The sequence below is a fragment of the Hypanus sabinus genome, chromosome 10, assembly GCF_030144855.1.
Source record: "Hypanus sabinus isolate sHypSab1 chromosome 10, sHypSab1.hap1, whole genome shotgun sequence".
Lineage (NCBI taxonomy): Eukaryota > Metazoa > Chordata > Chondrichthyes > Myliobatiformes > Dasyatidae > Hypanus > Hypanus sabinus.
This window is the reverse complement of record NC_082715.1, coordinates 9,682,457-9,705,360: the sequence shown is the minus strand read 5'-3', so window position 1 is coordinate 9,705,360 and position 22,904 is coordinate 9,682,457. Positions and strand designations below refer to the sequence as shown.

At 40.5% G+C, this 22,904-nt stretch overlaps 1 protein-coding gene across 2 annotated transcripts in view; it reads right to left on the bottom strand.

Annotated features, from left to right (window-relative positions):
* The window catches only part of bach2b (BTB and CNC homology 1, basic leucine zipper transcription factor 2b), a 330,691-nt gene extending 308,162 nt beyond the window's left edge, over positions 1-22,529 (bottom strand). Inside the window, exon 1 of one of the 2 annotated variants that reach the window (XM_059981402.1) lies at positions 22,476-22,529. The gene's annotated coding sequence lies outside the window, so the exon portion shown is untranslated. Of the gene's footprint in view, positions 1-22,022; positions 22,337-22,475 lie in introns of those variants that run through there. The other variant, XM_059981401.1, reaches the window with a different exon arrangement.
* Positions 22,530-22,904: the final 375 nt, after the last annotated feature.

Sequence of the window (22,904 nt, the reverse complement as noted above, 5' to 3'; positions counted from 1 at the left end):
CAACTGTTCATCTTTGAATACTTCAGAGAAGCCTTTTGGGATTTGTGGTCGCATTCTAGCACCATTTAGATATTAAGGGGAAAAGATAAAAGCAGCAGAGTTACTTGTTTCGTGGTTATCTTTACAGGAATATGATTGATATTGAAATTTGTGGTTATCCAATTTATGATCACTCTTACTTCATCACAGGATTAGAAATCTATAGAAAAATAAACTTAACAGACAGCGAACCTTATTTAAATATTACTTTAGTATCAGTTTAGCATGCTTCTTGTTATAATGTCTTAAGGACATACGATATAGAAACAGTAGCTGGCCATTCAGTCATTATGCTTACTCACTATTCCACTCGGTCTTGTCTACTATTTTATCTCAGTCCATTTTCCCCACACCAAACCCATTCACTTTATAACAAAACATTCATTGATTTTTTTTTTAAACCTTGAATATATTCACCAACTGCACTTACACAACCTTCTTGGACAGAGAATTCCCTAGAACCATCCACATCTCATCTCTACCTTGCGTTGTTTTGGACACTGACGTCTGGTTCTAGACATATGAAGCAGGGGTACCATCATCCATGCATCTACTGTGATATCACTTCCCATTCTTCTAAAATCATGACTGTATAGACACAGTCTATGTATTACATGTATATAAATAGCCTACCAAATCTGGCAAACCTTTGATGAATTCCTTTACAGAATATTTCAGGAGCAGTCTCATTAGGTGCCTATATAGAGCAAAGCTTGAACTCAAGTCACCCTTACAGCATAAAAAGCATACCACTTACTCAACTTGCATGTAAACTTTCAGCATTTCATGTACAAAAATCTCCAAATCCCACTGAAGACCAACACCTTTCAAGCTCAGACCTTTTAAAAAGAATGTTCTTTTCTACTATAGATGATGTCATATTTTTACCATATCTCATTCCACCTGCCAATTCACTTTGCCTATCTGTGTTCTCCTTGCAGACAACACTGCAACTTCAATTTCTATTGCCAGCAAACTTGGATGTATTATACTTGCTCTGTTGTCCAAATCATTGATAAGAGATTGAGAGTAGCTGGGACCCCAGCACAGATCTCTATTGTATTGTCATAGCATTTCAAGCACAAAATTACCTGTTTACTTCTATTCTCTGGGTACTGTCTATTAATAAATAGCCAATTCATGTCAGAATATGCTAAACACTTTAATTTTATTTGATAACCTCATCAACCAGCTTATCCTTCTCCATTCTACTAATTTAAACAAATTGGTCAAGCATAATTTCCCTTTCATAAGTTCATACCGGCTCTATCTAATCTTATTATTACATTGTCTTGTTAACTTCATTTATAATACATTCCAGCATTTTCTTTCCAATTGATGACAAACTACTTCTTCACTCTCCTGTCTTAAATAGTTATTTACATATTTTGCTTTCCAATCTATGGGATGTGTCCTAGAACCCTGGGAATACCTGCCTTTTAGCCCCATTGTACAGTAGTGTAGTTGTTAGCACAACACTTTACAGTATGATGACCCAGGTTCAATTCCCACTGCTACCTGTAAGGAGTTAGTATGTTCTCCCCGTGACCATGGGTCTCCTCTGGATGCTCCGGTTTCCTTCCACAGTCCAAAGACATACTAGTTGTTAAGTTAATTGATCATTGTAAATCGTCCCATCATTAGGCTAGGGTTAAATCAGGGGTTGCTGGGTTGTGAGGCTCAAAGGACTGGATGGGCCTATTCCACATTGCATCTCAATTAATGAATGAATGAATTAATTAATAATTAATTAATTAATTAATGTTTTCTTTTTTCCCCCACTGTGCTAATTTCCCTTCATCCTTGCTGCCAATAAAAACTGCATTAGCCTAGGTCTGAATTAGAGGCTTCAATTTTGTTGCAAAGAAATACAATATGCGCTCTTAAAGTTACATTGAAAATGGGCCAAGTTTTACTTATGAGCCTCCTTTGCATTGAGCTGCTGATCCACCATATACATTACAAGGTATCTCTCTACGATTGACTGTCCCAGACAGTATTCAGCACAGGAATGCTTTAACTGTGCTCCTACCAGTGCATTCCCGAGGAATCTCTTATGTGCATTAGCTAATTGGCGACACCGTGATATGGTCACAATACAACTGCCCAGCCTTTAATGATCAGGAAAAAAGTGTGCACAAATTTCACAAATGAACTCTTAAGTCAGAAATACAAATTTGGTTAAATTATCTTACTAAGTGTAACAGTGTCTAAACTGAACATTCCCATGTCTATTAGATAATTTTAACAGGACAGTTTGTGTCTGATAAAGACAACAAACTAATGATTTCATCCATAATGTGAAAAGTTATATCATTTTAAGGACACAAATTGCTTAGCATCCACAGAATCCTTAAAATAACAATGAAGCTCTCAGTGTTCACTGCCATAGTGGAGAGAATCTAGTATCAACTTCTGAAATATGTGGAACACCTAAAGTTCCTTGGAGTTACATTGTCAAAACAGCTGACATGGACCACCAACACCTCGCTGACATGGACCACCAACACCTCGCTGACATGGACCACCAGCACCTCGCTGACATGGACCACCAGCACCTCGCTGACATGGACCACCAACACCTCGCTGACATGGACCACCAACACCTCGCTGACATGGACCACCAACACCTCGCTGACATGGATCACCAACACCTCACTGACATGGCCCACCAACACCTCGCTGACATGGCCCACCAACACCTCACTGACATGGACCACCAACACCTCGCTGACATGGACCACCAACACCTCGCTGACATGGATCACCAGCACCTCACTGACATGGCCCACCAACACCTCGCTGACATGGCCCACCAACACCTCGCTGACATGGCCCACCAACACCTCGCTGCTTGTAAAAAAGACACAACAAAGACTCCTCTTCCTCAGAAAGCTGAAACAGGCCAAACTCCCACAAAAGCTGCTGCTTGACTTCTACAGAAGCACAACTGAAACCATCCTGACCAACAGCGCCACAGTGTGGTATGCCAGCTGCACAGCCACTGAGCGACAAGACCTGCATCGCGTGGTGAAGGCAGCCCAGCGAATTGTCAGGATGGAGCTCCCAGGATGGGACACCATCTATTCCTGCAGACTCAGGAGGAAAGCAATCAGCATAACCAGAGACACCACACACCCCAGCCACTCCCTGTTTTACCCGCTTCCGTCCAGCAAAAGGTTCAGGACACTAAAAACCAGAACAAATAGACTGAGGAACAGCTTCTACCCCAGAGCTGTGGCCTCCATCACACCACTCCCATAGAATAATGACTGAAACTGTGAGCACACACAAGGACTCAAATACTTGCAATAACAGCACTTTGTGCATTACTGTGATATTCTGATGCTGCTGCAACTTATTTTCTGCTACTTATCTACTTAACACTGTTTTTCAATTACTGTCTTGTTTTTATCTACCACTTTATTTAATTGTCTGAGAGGAAGCCAAACAGAGTTTCACTCTACCTATATATAATGGCAATAAAGATCATTCATTCATTCATTCATTCACATGCATTCTAATAAAGAAAAGTGTAATTATCCTCATTGATGCAAGCCCAAAAGGTGTGCTATTCTGCAACTTTCTCCTTGGATATCAACAGAAATCAGTGAACTCACAAGAAATTCAGATATTTACAATATACTCCTATTAGAAACTTCCCCGGAATGCTATGCTTTATAGTAATTGGTCTAAGTGATATTTTAGAAATGCAACATATTTTCTCCCCTTAGGAAACACTTCTTTGGAGGGTGTCAATTCCTCCAATAACTGTTTCAAAATTCAGCACAACTTAAATTATGAAAATATTTTAATTGATTTATGATATTCCAATTTCTAACTTAATCTCATGCGCACCTGCCAACTTTTACTTCATAACCTGCCAGACTTTTGTAATTTTACCACCTGAGATGCCATCTGTTGACATTATTTAATACAATCTGTAGCAGAAACTTGAACAAACCAACGCCACTGCTGGAGATCTCACACGGGTTGTTATCCTGTATGACATGACCTCTGATTAATCCAATAATAATATTCTAAAAAGACAAAGAAATGTATTCAACCCTTTATTAGCATCTAGCAAAACATACAATCTTGAATTGATGAAATGAAACTAATGAAACTAAAACTAATGATATTGAGTGTAATTTAGCTAAGTTAAGCAGTCAACAAAAGATATGACACTCGACAGTCCCCAGCTCTAAATTAACCAGAATAAGGATGAATACGTAACTTATTCTCTTCACTACACAATGACCCCCCCCCACAAATGATTAGCTACCATAATAAACATAATAAAGGTGCAATACTGAATACATTGCACATAGAAAACAGATACAAGGCTCCTACACAATCAATAGCCAAGCCTGATTTGTATCATCAACACATACAAACAAGCTGGATGAACTCAGCAGGTCAGGCAGCATCCGTTGAAATGAATCCATTTTGCATTTACTGATTTGTATCATGATTGTTGCTGCACTCTAGGGATCAGACCGACATAATGCTTTACCTCAAACCAAAAAAAGTAAAAGGCATGCAATACCACTCATTGTAAAACATTCTTTGCTGTGAGCTACAAGTGCTATCACTTTGCGAGAGACTGCAAAATTCATACCTATATCTTCTTTAGTTCAAAATCCCTAGCTCAGCATAAATCACTAGAGGCAGTTGTTGATTTCAAGTTCCCAAGGATATATAAGGTGTAATGGATTTTGTTTGTACAGATGGAAGCAAATATTTTAATTTTGGGGACAAGATTCAGGAATCAATAGAATTTTTTATTATTTTACAATAAAGCAACAGAATGTACCTTAGATATAGCTGACACATGTAAAGTGATTCTGACTGGTGCAGAGGATTACGTTCAAAGTGAGTTTCACTAGTTTAAATCATAGAAATAGGAGCATTCAGAAGAGATCCAGAGAAATTAATTCAAGTAACATCAGCCTAGAGACATAAAATGTACAATTTTGCTGTTCTAAAAATTGTCTTTTTAGCTTTCTGAAAAATTTACTTCAGTTTTATTTGAGTTTCTACAGTGAGATGTTCCACTTCCTAGATTTTTACCAGATCACACTTGGACTAAAGGATGGAAAATGAGGTAAAAAAAACCTTTGCTTTATTCACTGTCCCTGAAAAATCTCAGTAAAATGCCTTGGTTCCTAATTGCACCTTATTATAATCAAGATTAGCAACTGTTGTTCCCAGAACATCACAAATCTGGATCCATTTCCACTTAATAGACGAGCATTCTGGAGTTCTGACAGAATGGATAACTGCAAGAATTATAATCAATAGTTGACCATACAGTCCCTTATAGCAATTTGCCATTGAATAATATTGTGGCTGATATTTTGCATATGCTTTATCATTCCATCCCAATTATATTATTACTATCATGCATTAACTTCTGTTTCCCATCTCCAAGTTTTTCATCGATCAAATAAATTTATTATTAATGAACATATACACTACTGGCTGGAATGTATTATAAATGTGTAAATATCTAATCGGCCAGTCATGTGGCAGTAACTCAATGCATAAAAACATGCAACCATGGTCAAGAGATTCAGTAGTTGTTCAGACCAAACATCAAAATTGGGAAGAAATGTGACATAAGCAACTATGACTGTGGAATGATTCTTGGTGCCAAACAGAGTGGTTTGAGTATTTCAGAAACTGCTGATCTCCTGCAATTTTCACACACATCTCTAGAGTTTACAAAGAATGGTTCAAAAAACAAAAAAAAATCCCGTGAGTAGGCAGTTCTGTGGGTGATAATGCTTTGTTAATGAGAAAGTTCAGAGGAGAATAGCCAGACTGGTTCAAACTGACAGGAAGGTGACAGTAACTCGAATAACCATGCATTACAACAGTGGTGTGCAAAACAGCATCTCTAAACACATAAACATTAAACCTTAAAATGGATGGACCATAGAAGCAGAAGACCATGAACATACACTCAGTGGCCACTTTATTAGGTACCTGAATTGGACTTTGAATCATCTGCACAATTGTAGTTCCCAGTCTGATTCAAACTAACTACAAAACTATGTACAGAAAAAGCCTAAAAATAAGTTCAACTCCATAACCTCCAACTCCATCCTGTCTAAGCATGAAGAATTTAATAGAAAAGCAAAATATCAAAGCTTCTATAAATTTGAAATAAACACAGAAAGTACCAGTCAGACAGCATCTGCAAGGAGAGAACCACAGATACCATTTTAAATTCATGACATATCAACTGAGACTTTTCAAAATTTTCTTCTTTTTATATACTTCTCAAAATTGCACGTACAATACCAGTTAATAAATATAACACCATTAATCTCCCAAAAGATTATTTGCATTATTTTACAAAGATGGCATAGTTCCAGGCATTTAATTGCTAAATTGAGCTCAGATCAAAAGGTTATTTAATTAAGGCATACTGTGAGAATGAGAAAAAATAACCTTTATTGAACGATAAACAAGCCTGTACATTTTTATCAATATTAGGCAATTTTATCTGTATGAATAGAGACTTTCAAACGAAAACAAATGACGTAAGCAAGTTTCTGAAAAGCAAGTCTGCAAAATAGATCAACAACCACACACCAATATGCTATGTCACAACACACAGGTATTAGAGGTGTTAATCACTTAACACATCTGCTAGGTTTCAGAAGTGGAGGATGAAAGAAATATTGCCTCGAAAATTACCCACATGCCTCTGTTGATAATGCCTGCCTATATGGTAGCATATGGTCTATAGACACACACAGATTTATATTTTTATATATAGTGCCTGACAATCTATTACTAAGTATTCAAATTCTCTCTGAAGACTGGAATTTTATTTGGCACTTTGTGATTTGCAGTTTTGGCTAATTACTTGCTGTAACAGCCCTGTATTAGAATTACTTACACAACCGATTCCTGGATTGAGGGGAACATACAAGAGGAAAGATGGTTAAATACCTTGTACAGCTATGCAATATTGTGTATAGGAAATGACATTAAACAATCTGGAATCTCACTTAAGATTAGAGAAATCAGTGGTGAGCTCACTGAGATGCAAGATTTTAAGGTTGACCTGGTAGACAGTGAGAAGTTGTTCTCTATCAGTGGTGTCTAGAACTAGAGCACAACACCTCAGGATATAGGATCAGACATTTATGACCACACAAAATTCCCTATCTCACTGAATTGTGAATGTTCACACGTAGAGCGTATTCAAGGCTAAGGCTGGTAGATTTCTGGACACTGATAGACAATGACTGATATTGCACATATTCAAATACTGAAGGTATCAGTAGAAATGGGAATTGAAAAGTTAAATTTGCAAAGGTATGGTATCACTTATGATCTTATGGAAAGGCAGAACATATTGTAAGGGCTCATGTAGCCCACTCCTGCTCCTGTTTCTTACATTCCAATGTACTGGAATCCTGTAAAACATTATCAAAAGAAAGCATCAATCCCAAATGGATTTTTAATTTCAACCCAAAACGTCAACTGTACTCTTTTCCTAGATGCTGCCTGGCTTGCTGAGTTCTTCCAGCATTTTGGGTGTGTTGCTCAGATTTCCAGCATCTGCAGATTTTCTCTTGTCTGTATTCCATCTCCCACATTTTTGCCCATTCTTCCTATTTGTCTAAGTACTTCTGCAATCACAGTGCTTTCTCAGCACTACCTACTCCTCCACCTATCTTTGTATCATCTGCAAACTTTGCCACAAAGCCATCTAAATCATTGACAATGTGAAAAGTAGTGGTCCCATTACTGACCCCTTAAGAATACCATGTCACTGGCAGACAACCAGAAAAAGCCCTCTTTATACCCACTCACTGCCTCCTGCCTGTCAACCATTTCTCTATCCATGTCGGTAGATTTCCTGTAACGCCATAAGATTTTATCTTGTTAAGCAGCCTCATGTGTGGCACCTTATCAAATGCCTTCTGAAAATCCAAGTAAATGACATCCATTACCTCTCCTTTGTCCACCCAGCTTGTTACTTTCTCAAGGAACTCTAACAGATTTGTCAGGCAAGATTTCCCTTTACAGAAACCTTGCCAACTTTGACTTATTTTATCATTAGTCTCCAAGTATCCTTTAATAATGAACTTCAACAGTTTCCTAACCACTGAGGTTAGGCTAACTAGCCAATAATTTCCTTCCTTTTGCCTTCGTCCTTTTCTAAATAGTGAAGTGACATTTGCAATTTTCCAGTCCTCCAGAACCTTGCCAGAATCAAATTCATAGCTAATGCATCTGCTATCTTTTCAGTAATATCTTTCAGAACTCTGCGATATAGTCCATCTGGTCCAGGTGACTTATCCACCTTAAGACCTATGAGTATGCCTCACCCTTTTTCCTTTGTAATAAATGGCACTCATTCCTACTCCCTGAGACTCACAGACCTCTGGGACACTGCTAGTGTCTTCCACTATGAAGACTGAAGCTAAGTACTTATTAAGTTGATCTGCCATTTCTTTGTCCCCATTATTACCTCACCAACATTATTTTCCAGTGGTCCAATATCAACTCTCACCTCCCTTTTACTTTTTACACAACTGAAAATTCTTTTAATATGCTGCTTTATATGATTGACTAGTTTGCCCTCATATTTCATCTTTTCCTTTCTTACGGTTTTTTTTAGCTGCCTTTTGTTGGATTTTAAAATCTTCCCAATCATCGAACTTCTGATTCACTTTTGCTACAGTATTTGCCCTTTCCTTGGCTTTTATGCAGTCCTTAACTTCCCTTGTCAGCTGCATTTGCCTCCCTCTGCCATTTGAGAGCAACTTCTTCTGTGGGACATATCTATATTGCACCTTATGAACTATTCCCAAAAACTTCAGCCATCTCTACTCTGCCGCCATCACTGCCAGTATCCTCCTCCAATCCACCTGGGCAAGCTCCTCTCTCATGCCTCTGTAACTTCCTATATTCCATTGTGATACTGATACATATGACTTATGCTTCAAATTGCAGTATGAATTCAATCACATTATCATTAATGTCTCCTAAGGGTTCCTTTACCTCAAGCTCCCTTAATAAAGCCTGGATTATTACACAACGACCAATCTATGATGGGCTTTCCCCGATCTGACACCAACCTGACTTTCCCAATCCACCTGCATATTGAAGTCCCCCTTATTACATACTCTTTCCAACGCCCTTTGCAATCTCAACCCCACATCTTGGCTACTATTTAGAGGTCTACATATGATTCCAGAATTTTTTTTTTACCTTTGCAGCTTCTTATTTCCACCCACAAAGATTCAACATTCTCTGACCCTATGTAACCTCTTTCTAAAGATGTAATTCCATCTCTAACAACAGAGCCACACCACCGCCTATGTCTTCCTCTGTCCTTGTGATACAAAGTATATCCTTTCATATTAAGTTCCCAACTACAGTATAGCCTTCTTTCAGCCACGACTCAGTGATGCTCACAATAATAAAAGGAAACTGCTTTAAATTTCTCTATAAAAGCATCTATAGCCATTGAGTGGCAATAAATATCAGTGTCACCTGAGGCATGACTGCAATTCAGTCTTGTGATCTTCGTTGTTTAGACAAGTTGACTGAACCCGGCTTTCCCACACACACTTTAATTTCTCAGAAAACAGCTGCAGCTTCCCCAGCAAAATTGAATTTATTCACTTCACTAAATGCAATGTTCAGATAACAAACAATGCTTTGAAAAAAATGACAACTGATATTTCAATGTATTCAGGATACAGAATACCACTACAAATGCATAAATGCAAAACGGACGAGATAAGCTCAAATGAAATGTTTGGCTTGCAGAAAGAGAAGCTGGTTAACTTATTTCTTTGTCAAATCAAAATATCTGCTAGTATATTTTGGAAGGTCTTTAACAGTAACTAGAATTGAAAAGCTCACAGTGCAATAAGTAAATAGATCTACTAATTACTTTTAGCCAGGCTCCCACTTCTGGACAAATCAGTCTAGAAACATAATTCAAGGCTTCTATTTTCCAAAAAGGTGTTCTTTCTTATTTCCATCACTACCATCATGTAAAATTAAAAAAAAAACACAATCAACAGCATTCCTGATCACAGTTAGGAATGTGGGTTTCCAGTCTTGGGGCTTGACGAACTAAACTTAAAATTGTATTTGCTCGGACCATGAATGTGGGGACTGACGTATCTCTTAGCTTACACCATTACGCACATTTTCTCTCAACTTTGAGCTTAAATAATTTTGCATCTGAAATTATTTCAAGTACAAGTTGACAGTGGTGCTGCAACTTCAACAGTGTATCTGGGTCATGAGTGAAACAGGGAACCAATCATCTACCTCATTAACCAAAGAGATTTAAAGATTCTAATGAACAAAAATAATCAGCAAACAAAATAGTAAGAATTCATGTTAAACCAGGCACCGAAAGAACTATGAAGAAAAGAGAAAGAAAGATTGTGTAAGCCTGAAACAAATGAACTGAAAAGGAAGTTAGAAAAAAAACGCTTATCTTTTAAAACAGCTGAGAAAAAATTACCTCCTGCAAGAATGAAGCTTCATAGTTTCAAGTGTTCCTTACTTGGCTGGAAAAGTTAAGCAGCATTACAGGGGCAAAATGTTGCAGATGCTATCCTGGCAAGCCTAAATTTAGTTCACAAGGAATGCATATAAGCAGCAATTTCTTAATTTTTAGATGCTAATAAACTATCCATCACATTGAGGTCATTCATAGTTTAGATAATTATTGTTCAGTGCAAATAGTTCAGCAGATTACATACTGAGAACAATGTGATCATTAAACTTGCCAGAAATATGGATCACTACTAGAGTTCTTGCCATTCAGGTGCCATGCACTTCAACATTCTCCACCTCCATCTTCCTAAGGGCACCAAAGATAATTTGTCTTACCTGCCAAATTAGTTACCCTTTTGCTTGAGATTACTGAGAAAAGGACTCAGTGTCATGCAACTATGTTTTTAATGAACCCCCCCCCCCTCCTCTAACCATATCAAAGTGTTCTTCTATTCCTTCCCTACTTATCCAGTTGCTCTTTGAATACTACTTGCTATGCCCTTTATTACTCCCTGTGGTACTAAATAGGGTGCCACAGGAGCATTAAAATTTGAGCAACTCTATTACAGCTTGGGGTGTTGCAGCTCAGAGATCAATCCCAGTGTCCTCTGTAAGGAGTCCGTACGTCATTCCTGTGAAATGCATGTACTCCTGTTTCTTCCCACTCTTCAAAGATGAACTGGAGAGGTTAATTAGTCATTGTAAATTGTCCTGTGATTAGGTTAGTGTTATATCAGAGTTGTTGGGGTTTGCTGGGCAGCACTCTTCGAAGGGCTAGAAGGGCCAATTCCACACTAAATCACTAAATAAATAAACAAACAAATAAATTTCACCTTCTAGCATACTATCCCTCCCCCATTCCTCTGCGTAGCATGGTTTCTCCTGATCTGACACTGGACTTACCAATGCCTAGTTTATGTTTTTGGCACAAGCACAAAAGATTCAGCAGATGCTGGAAATCTTGAACAATGCACACAAAATACTGGAGGTACTCAGCAAGTCAGCAACCATCGATGAAGGGGAATAAATTGTAGATGTTTTGAGCTAAGACCCTTCTTCAGGAAGGGGGCAGTTGCCAGAATAATCTGGGGAGAAGGGAGGGAGTACAAGCTGGCAGGTGATAGGTGTGATCAGGTGGGCGGGAGAGGAGTATGAAGTAAGAAGCTGGGAGGGCATAGCTTCTAACTTCATACCCCTCTCCCACCAACTTTCCTGAACCCATCACCTGTCAGCTTGTACCTTCTTCCCTCCCCCCCACGTTTTTTTATTCTGGCTTCTGGCCCCTTCCTTCTTATTTTGACTCCTATTCTGTTTATACCGGTAGGTGACAAAAAAATATGTATATCAATCTGATTGGATTCAGATTCATTTACTTACCATAAATACATCGAAACATACAATGAAATGGGTCATTTCCATTAACAACCAACCCAACCTAAACCTGTACTGGGGGCATCTCACAAATATCGCCACACATTCATGGCCGCATTCAGCAGAACAAAAGTGAAACAAGCCCCTTTCCTTCCATTCACTCACTCATATACACAGGAAGTCCTCCAACGCAAGGTCAGGACACCTCTGAGCCTCCAGTCTCCATTAGTCTCAGGGTTTCACAGACAACAGACCTAAACTTCCTTAGTGAACGCACAGACTCTCAGGGTTTTGGCCATGTGGAATTCCAATCAACCTTTAGCCTTCAGTACCAATGCAGGACTCTCTGACTTGTGTACTCGGGATCATTCCTTGTGCCTCCTGCCTGCTGATCCTGCAGGGAACTTGCTGATTGTGGGGTGGGGGCCCCAGCCTTTGTCCTCACTGGTCTTCCTCCATGGCACTTGTGGGCCTGACATCCATCCACGGATGTTCTTTGTCCACATTGTTGTTGGTCTTTGAATGGAAAGCACAGATGGAGGCCTAGACTCCGGACTGACCTCTAACTCCGCACATCCCTGCTCCTAAGTCCTAACTTCCCCCCTCTGACCCCAAAACATCTATACGATCAAACACACAGAAGACTGCTTATGTGAGAAGAACCCTGACTTGTTTAATATTATTCTAAATGTTTGAATCTCTGCTTTTGTCCCTCATGTCAATGACAAGATAACCCCTTAAAACCCATCAGAATAATTTGATTTTAGAACACTTAGAGCACTTTAAAGCACTTGTAGTTAATTTTTGATTACATTTTACAATTGTGTAATCTAAATAAACTGAAAACTATTAAGACGTACTTAGAAATTAAAATTTGCTGTTGTGAATGTGTTTAAGCAAGTCACGTTTGATAAATTTAATTGGAGCTCTTCAAAAAAATGAAAAGGAGTGTGATAAGTAGAAAGGGATGTTGCTCTACACATGCAATTTCAAAAAGCAATGGAATAGATTGATAAAGTTTCCAAAAAAAAATTAAAGAGAAATCAACATCTTGAAGATCGAATTGGTCAAAAAACAGAAAGCAGATCTTTTTTGTTCATGTTTGACAGTCAGAATTCTGAGGTGTGCTCCAGGGTTCAGCATTGTAACCATTACTATTTTCAGAAAAACATGAAAAACTGTGCAAAGACTGTATCTGAATCTGAAGGTGACTTATCATTTTATATGCAGAGAATCCCACTATGAGAGTAACATCCTAAGCAAAAGGATTGTACCAACCTACAACATTAGAAAGCAACTTCTGTCATTACATTAAGAATTAAAAGTTAGTAAGTTGAATTCATTTTAAAAGAGGAGCTGATCAAAGTTGACTGGAAGGGGACACTATCAGGAATGACAGCAAAACAGCAATGGCTTGAGGTAATTTGGAAGGCACTGGACAGATAAATCCCAAAGATGATACTGTATTCTAAAGGGAGGATGGGGCAACTGTGGTTGACAAGGGAAGTCACCATTGTCCTCTAAAAGCAAAAGCAGAAGCATTTAATACAGCAAAAATTAGTCAGAAGCTAGAGGATTGGAAAAACCAAGAGAAGGCAACTAGAAAACACATAAGGAGAGAAAACATGAAAGATAATGATAAGCTAGCCAAAAATATCAAAGAGGATACAAAACATTCTTTCAGATAATCGTTCATTTGTTATGGGTTGTGCCATATGACATGGGCAATCATGGTCGTTCCATGACCATGATTGCTCTTGGCAAATTTTTCTACAGAAGTGGTTTGCCATTGCCTTTGTCTGGGCAGCATCTGTACAAGATGGATGACCCCAGCTTTTATCATTATTTGTCAGAGGTCACATAACCAAGACCTGTGATATGAAGCAACTGCTCATACAAACATCCACCAGCTGATCCCATGGCTTCATGTGACCCAGACTGGGGGGCTAAGGAGGTGCTATAGATTGCCCAAGGTTGCATCGATTGTCTACAGGCCAGCAAAGAGAAGGAGTACCTTATTCCTCCTTTGGTAGACACATATCACCATCCCATCACATATAGATAAATAAAGCGTAAAACCAAGGCAAGAGTGAATATTGGAGAGATAGTAATGGGAGACAAATAAATGGCAGATGAATTTAGTAGGTATTTTGTATCAATCTGCACTGTGGAAGACACTAGCATTATGCCACTAATTCTAGGGGCAGAAGTGAGTATAGTTGCTATTACTAAGGAGAGGGTGCTTGGAAAGCTGGTGGGTCTGACAGTAGATAAACTCACCTGGACTCAATGGATTACACACCAGGATTCTAAGAGGTAGCTGAAGAGATTGTGCTGGCATTAGTAATTATCCTTTAAGAATCACTAGAAAATTGCAATTGTCAACCTTTATAAGAAGGAAGGGAAGTAGAAGAAAGGAAATTATAGGCCAATTAGTCTGACTTCAGTGGTTGGGAAAATGCTGAAGCCCATTATTAAGAGATGTTAAGTCACTTGGAGCCATGTAATAAAGTAGGTCAAGGTAAGCATGGTTTCCTTAAGGGAAATCTTGCTTAACAAATCTTTTGGAAATCCTTGAGGAAACAACAGACACAAAGAGAATCTGTGGATGTTGCTTACTTTGTTTTCATAAGGGCTCTGACAAAGTGCCACACATGAGGCTGCTTAATTTAAGAGCCCATAGTATTACAGGAAAGATACTAGCACGAATAGAAGATTGGCTGATTGGTAGTTAGTAAAGAGTCAAAATAAAGGGGGCCTATTCTGGTTGGCCACAGGTGACAAATGGTGCTTTTCACAGGGATCAGTATTGCAACAACTTATTTTCACATTATATGTCAACAATTTGGATAATGGAATTGATGGCTTTGTGGCCAAGTATGTATTTGATACAAAGACAGGTGGAGAGTCAGGTAGTGTTGAAAGCAGGAAGTCTGCAGAAGGACTTAGACAGATTGGGAGTACAGGCAAAGCGGTGACAATGGTCGAAGAAATAATGGAGTAGACTTATTTTCTAGAAGTGGAGAAAATTTAAAAATCAGAAGTGCATAGAGACTTGTGAGTCCTTGTGCAGGATTCCCCAAAGGTTAACTTGTATGTTGAGTTAGTGGTAATGCAATGCTAGCATGTAAGAGGCTTAGCGCATAAGAGCAAAGATGTGATGCTGAGACATTATAAGGCATTGATCAAACCACACTAATGGTTAACTTATGAGAAGCATTTGATGGCTCTGGGCCTGTACTCACTGGAGTTCAGAAGAATGAGGGGGATTCTCAGTGAAACCTATCGAACATTGAAAGGATTAGACAGGGTAGATGTGGAGAGGATGTTTCCTACAATGGATGAGTCTTGGGCCACAGAATACAGCCTCAGAATAGAGGAATATTCATTTAGAGCAGAGATGAGAAGGAATCTCTTTAGCTAGAGGAATATGGAATTCATTGCCACAGACATCTGTGGAGGCCAAATCATTCAAGTACACTTAAAGTAGAGGTTGATAGATTATTGGTTAGTCATAGCATCAAAGGTTATGCAGAGACAGCAGAAGAATAGGGTTGAGAGGGATAATATATCAGCCATGATGGAATGGTGGAGCAGGCTCGATGGGTTGAATGGCTTAATTCTGCTTCCATGTCTTATAGTTAAAAGGAAAGAAGATATTTAATAAATTCCAAGAGGTCATACTGACAATTTTTATTTGCTTGTTCTATTTGTATACTGTAGTTAAATTTCTGCTAATATTAAATGTTAATTCCAATATTCCAAAGCCCCATTTTAAGGATCTAAAAGGGACAAAAATGACTGAATCTGAATCCTGGGGTCCAAGTCCATAGCTTGGAAGTGGAAACACCAAGAGATACGGTGAGGGTAGGCATATTGCACGTTTCCCTTCATCAGTCGGGGGACTGTCAAGAAGACATGTTACAACTGCATAAAATTTTGATTAGACCATATTTGGAGTATTAATGCATTCCTGGTCATCCCATTACAAAAAGGATGTGGAGGCTTTGGAAAGGGTGCAGAAGAGGTTCACCAGATGCTGCCTGTACTGGGAGACTATCAGCTACAAAGAGAGGTTAGACGAACTTGGATTGTTTTCTCCAGAGATTCAAAGGCTGAAGATAATAGTTTTAATATTATGAGAGTTGCCAATATGGTAGATAGTCAGAGTCTTTTACCCATTTTAGAAATATCAAATAATGGAGTGCATCGCTTTAAGATGAGAGGCAGAAAGTTTAAAGGAATGTGCAAGTCAAGTGTTTTATTACACTGAGTGGTGGGTGCACTGCCAGAGGTGGTGGTGGAAGCAGATATGATAGAGGTATTTAAGAGGGATACGGAGAGGCACATGAACATGATGGGAACTGAGAATTATGGATTATGTGTAGGCAAATGTTACTGTGCTGGACTGTTCTATGTTCCATGTTTAACAAGTTTACTTTAGTACAGAGCAGAAAACTAAAAAGTCTCATGCTTAATATGTTTATATTGAAGAACAAGTAATATTTATGAAGAGCTTCCCTTTGGACGATGAAATGTATATATTATAAAGTACCCAATAAGATGGACCCAATAATAACTCTTGGAAAACACAATAAAATACAACTCCCAACTCTAGCTGGAATTAAGTCCATAAGACTATAAGACATTGGAGGCCAATCAACCTATCAAGTCTGCTCCACCTTCCATCATGGCTAGTTTATGATCCCTCTCAACCACATTCTCCTGCCTTCTCCCCATAACTTTTGATGCCCTGACTAATCAAAAACCTATCAACCTCCACTTTGTATTGTATACCCAATTATCACTCTAAAATCTCCTCCTATCTCCAAATAACTAGCCTCTTCCCATTTCTTGTAGGTTTAAATCTAATTTAATGTCTCCGAAGAAAATGAGCAACATTCTCCTCCAAGGTTATCTATGGTGATATCCAAAAGATTAATCTTTAGGCCCTGATGACTCCTGAATTGTTTTGAGGCTTAACATGATGCAGTTCTATAAAACTCTGGTTAGGCCACACTTGGAGTACTGTGTCCAGTTCTGGTCGTCTCACTATAGGAAGGATATGGAAGCATTGGAAAGGATGCAGAGGAGACTTACCAGGATGCTGTCTGGTTTAGAGAGTATGCATTATGGTCAGAGATTAAGGGAGCTAGGGCTTTACTCTTTGGAGAGAAGAAGGATGAGAGGAGACATGATAGAGTTATACAAGATATTAAGAGGAATAGATAGAGTGGACAGCCAGCACCTATTCCCCAGGGCACCACTGCTCATTACAAAAGGACATGGCTTTAAGGTAAGGGATGGGAAGTTCAAGGGGTATATTAGAGAAAGGTTTTTTTACTCAGAGTGGTTGGTGCATGGAATGCACTGCCTGAGTCCGTGGTGGAGGCAGATACACTAGTGAAATTTAAGAGACTACTAAAGGTATAGAGGTATATGGAAGAATTTAAGGTGGGGGGGTATATGGGAGGCAGGGTTTAAGGTTCGGCACAACATTGTGTGCCGAAGGGCCTGTACTGTGCTGTACTATTCTATGTTCTATGTATTTCAAAGGCAAAACTGGGCATCAAACTGTTAAAAGGGGAACCACATGCAGGAGTGAACAGCAACACACACACAGTCACAGTCTGCTGGAGGTATTCAGCAGGCCAGGCAGCATCTATGGAAAAGAGTACAATCAACATTTCAGGCCGAGCCCCTTCATCAGGACTGAGTGAACAGGCCAGCTTTGAGAATGTGTTTAAGGCAAAGACAAAACAAGAAATAAAAACTAATGGAAAGCACTGAAGGAGAGGACAAGGAGACAATACCATTACAGAAGGGAGAGGTAAAATGACTTGTATTTATACTAAGTATTCAAGACCTTGGGGTATTACACAGAGCTTTTTCAGAGAATAAACTTCTTTTGAAGTGTACTTCCATTGATATTCCTGAAAACAAATTCACTAGTTTACATGCTTTTGGAATCAGTTTTAATGATAGTTGAGGGATAGGTATTGGCTATAACATTGGGGAAAAATATTCTTCAAGATAGTCCATAGGACCTACAACATTCATCTGGCATAGGGGTTGCCCTCTTAAGTACAGAAGCTTTCAACACCACACTCCTTCAAGCTGCACTTGAATGTCAATTGCTAAAATTGGCACTGAACCCACAGCTTTGTTCTTACCGGGGCCCTTTCGATGAGTTCACAATATACAAGTAGATGTCTGAATGCCCTAAGCAAATTCTGTGTTGATGTTCGGTCACTTTTCTACATGTCACCTACTGGCAGCAAACGTGTTTTGAAAGAAAGAGTTAATGAGCAAAAGGTATAACACTTACCGTGGGGATTCAATAGATTAGCACATAATTTCCAGGAATTACCCTAAAACTTCGTATTGCTTGAATATTTCAATGTTTCCTTCACTAATCTTTTTAATTTTACTTGAGATGAGACAAAGGAAGCTAAGTATACTGTCGCTTTATTTAAACCAGACTACGAAGTCAAGGCTATGGGTACTAAAAAAAACACAAATCGCACATTATGTGCTGATTAATCTGGTCAACGTGAAGCTTGAGTTATTGGCGTTGCTCTAATATTTTCCAACATCTCACCAGCAAGTGTGATGGAGATGCGACCAAGCGTTTCATCACAATGTTATCAGTAACAACGCTAGTGAGTCATCCACTGGTTACACGGTGACGGAAATCAGAAATAAGCTCCTTCGTCCTGTGCAGCCGTGGGTTTATTTATTATTTTTGCTGGCAAGTTTTCTATCTGCACACGGTCACCGAGGGCAATGCAATGCTCGGCTCCGAGCGCTGCCAACAATGACCGCACAACAGCGTCCCATCTGCCCGCCCATCAATCAGCCCGAACGCCCCGCCCCGTTGACGCTGATTGGACAGCCGGGGACGCCTGCCGCCTGTAAGTGGCGGCCGCCGTGTGCCGATCAGAGCGGCGCGGTGCCCAGCGAGTGGGTCGCGATGATTCATTGCTGTGGGGTGAAGGAGGTGGGACTGGCGTCACGTTTTGGTTTGCACGCAGGTGAGTCAGCAACAGAAGCGCAGGGCTTGCTCAAAGTGCTGACGCGCGGTCACCACACACACACACACACACCTCGGCACAGCGCGCAAGTAACGGGCACTCCAACGCAAACCAGCAGTCCGCAATTAATTAGCGTTTTGTGGAATTACTCTAAACCTACACATTAGTCAACGATAGGACCACATTACTAAAAGCTTCATTGCTATGTCTTTTATTTCATGCGTTTATTATCTTACTACTTTTATTAACATGCCGGGCGGGATCTTCAAGAATCCGCTTAGGTTATCCTAATGTGAATTGTGTGTGTGTGAAAAACTGATGATGATTTTTCATCGCTGATGTGTAACGCCTGGCAATCCTGTTGTGTATTTAATATTTCAATATTTGAGTAATCTTGTATATATACAAAACATAACAAATCCAACAACCTGTATTTTCTCACAAGACGTCAAAGAAAAAAATCTTCGTGAAAAAGAGAAGCTTACTTTCAGGTTACCACGACTTTTTACCATAAAATGCACAATCAGTCCTTAACATTTTATATGGCCAACCTGCATTCCGCAAGCTTCCCGAATTTCCCTATTAAATGTATTTTTCTAGAAATTTCAACTTCTTGTTTGTTTTGAAGTAGGAACCTTATAAAGATCAAAGATTAGAAACATTTTCTTTTGAGTTCCAAAAGACATTCTATGTCCCAGCTCTGCTTTTGAAAGGGTGGAGAGAATCGTGCTGTTTGACATCGCCGATCAGAGGTAGTATAATAAAGAAAAATGCTGGTATTTTCGAAGAATAACGTAAATAGAAACATAGGTCTAGGTTGCGAGTGGGCGAGATTATCAGTAATGTCCTCCTGAAGAATCTTGCCCGAGATGATTTGCTGTATTAATGATAAACTCAGATTGCAAGTGCTATCTCAATAGCTTTGAAAATGGCTGGTAATGATTTACAAACATTCAATCCTAGCCATTAGTCAGAACCCATCATTTCTAAAGATTCTGTAATATAAACTAAATTCCAGGTAACTGAGATCGATATTTTAAAATATGTTAGCTTTAGGAAATACAAGAGAATGCGATTATTTTATTTAACGTTTTGCCTTGGATTATATATTTTTTTAAATAACCGAGGTCAATCAATGGATATCTTAAGGATCAAAATATTAAGGCAGCACATCATTTGAAGTGGGCTATCCCGTTCTGAATCTTTACATCACGGTTCGGGAATGTTAGGAGCAGGTTGACGGTGTTCTTTAAGCTTCAGATCACATGACCTATAAAGCCATTCATTTACATTACCTCATCTTTTATGTGCCTGTGGGGAGTATAAATTTCCTTTACTGATACGTTTTAGAAATGTTGACGTAGTATACGAAACATCAGCTAAGTTTTTTTTCGCAGTGTATTTGAGTAAGTACTGTACGTGTAGTATACAGTATACATTTAGGTGTGTTACCTCAGTGTTCTATCTTTAAACTGTATCAAATTATTGCTAGTTATCTTAGATGGAGAGTAGTTTCGGAGAACATGGCTGTACTGGGTCTGTCCTGCAACACTGGGGGCACAGCCTAGACCACGAAAGCTAGGACTCCTAACAATCCCGCAGACTCGAAATATTGCCCGAAGTCCCACAGACCCTTTCAGTACCTCCTAATTATACAACAGAACACATAAAACGCCTTTCCTCGGGGGGAAAAAAATACTTGCCTCTTCTGAAATGTAGTTGGGTAGCGGCAGAATGACAGGCATCAATCAGGTCATTTACTCATCGCTATTTCTTATCAATGTGGCCCTAGTTCCACAAGGGTGCATAAACAAGACTACGGCGAAAGGCGCGTTCCTTTGTCAGAATTCCGTACTGCATTCAACATCAGCTACACTGAGTCATAAAAAAAAATCCAGCAATCGCAGGCTCCCGTATTATATTGATCAAAAGAACTGCAACATATTCTGGAGGGAATAAAGAGTCTATATGGCAAATTTCATCTTTAAACCAGTGCCCCGGCTTTAAGGCTGGGGTTTCGTCATTGTTAAAGAGCACATGCAAAAACAACATCCACGGCATTTGTTCCAAGCTGATGAATTCAGGAGCGAAACAAGCTCCACCTCGAACAGCATCTGGAGAAACCCCGGCATTTTTCAAGATACTCCAAGTTGTAACTTCAAAATAGAAAGCTCGCAAGCTGTTAGCCAGAGGGCTCCGAAATTAACTCGGTCGCGTACTCGCCGCTACAATTTTTCATTGACAAAATGCTAGCTTCACTATCTGGACTACCCATTTGTCGGTCGACACCAATCTTACAATAACATAAACTCAACTGATTTGATAATCACAGACTTTACTTTGTTCAAAAGTATGCAAATATAATCAGATTGCTGCAACAGACAATATTTCTCAAGTAAACAAGATCATTGCACTGAAACTCCCGAAGACATTCATGCATTGTCACAACCACCGCATTTTAGGGCATAATTTGTTGCATGCACCCACAGTGAAAGAAATCATGAAAACATACTGGTTATCAATTCAAAACCGCACAAAGAAACTGTGAACACCATCCAGTTGTTGCCAGTTCCAAACGTATTATGTATGCATAAACATGCAAAATCTTCTCATGTTCATACACAGTTTAGCTGTCTTTGCAACAATCAACTGGCTGTTAAACTATTAAAATGCAAAACATAAGCAGGTCCATGCTGAATGCATTATGTCAGAATGCTGAGTGAGATGCCAAGGCTAGGAGGCGGCGAAGCTGTAATGCTTTTTCTCGCTGCTGCACGGTCAAGGCCTCGACTCGGAGACTGAGTTCCAGTTCCCACTCAGCCTGTCCGCATCGTGACAGCTCGAACTAAACCAAAAAATCCACCAAACCACGCTGCTAATGCCTCCAGCCTTTCTGCAGCAAATCACATCGGCACAGCCACTTGTATCGCGGAGGTGATGTACACTTCCACAGCCCCCCTCCCTTCTCTCCTCCACCACTTTCGGAAGGGATTAAAAACATAAATAAGCAGATTGCATCCTCCTTACCCTGGTAACTTTCGACTATGTTCAAGGCAGCTCCAAGTTCAAAACAAATACCTCATGATTCAGTGCGCCCAGAGGAGCCCGGCCACCGGCGGAGGGAGGGAGCTGAGATGAGCTGAATCGGCGTGGCTGCGGGCTTGTTTTGAGTTGTGTGTGTGTGTGTGGTGGTGATGGTGGGAGGGGGGGAGCAGCGTGTCTGAGTTATGTTTTCCAATGCGCCAAGTCGAGGCGACTCTCTCGCTCGCTCCCTCGCTCACTCCGCAACGTGGAGACGAAGCGCCTTTTTGCAAAATCTGCCACCCGCACGCGTGTACAGTGCGCCGAGCGAAAGCCGCCCTCCCCTCCCCTCCCCTCCCCTGCGCCGTGCAGCAGCGGCGGCGCCGCCTCCTCTCCTCCTCCTCCTCCTCCTCCCTTCGCCTCCTCTTCCCTCCCTCCCTCACTCACTCACTCACTCACTCTCACTGGGTTTTCATTTTTTTTGTTGACATTCGCACAGCGGCCGCTGACGTTCCCTCTGACGCACGCGCCGCCGCCGAAAAAAAACCGTCGGGAACGCTCGCGGGCCGAGGGGGGGGGGGGGAAGATGCGCGCGCTCGTTCTCCGGCGGCACCGCGCACGCGGGCGCGGACCCTACCCAATCGCCTCCCTCTCCCCGCGCCCGCCGGCGCGCCTGCCACCCCCCCCCCCCCCCACCGACCGGACCCCCAGCGCGCATGCTCGCATTCCGCTCTGCTCGGGCGGGATTCCATCACTCGCGCCGCCCGCCGCTCTTCCCGCCCCGCGGCGCATGTGCGGCCACGGGTCTCTGGCGCGCGGGCTCGGCGGCGGGAGTGCGCGCACGGCGCCGCGCTTTGTCCCGAGAGCGAGCGGCCGGTGTGGTGGAAC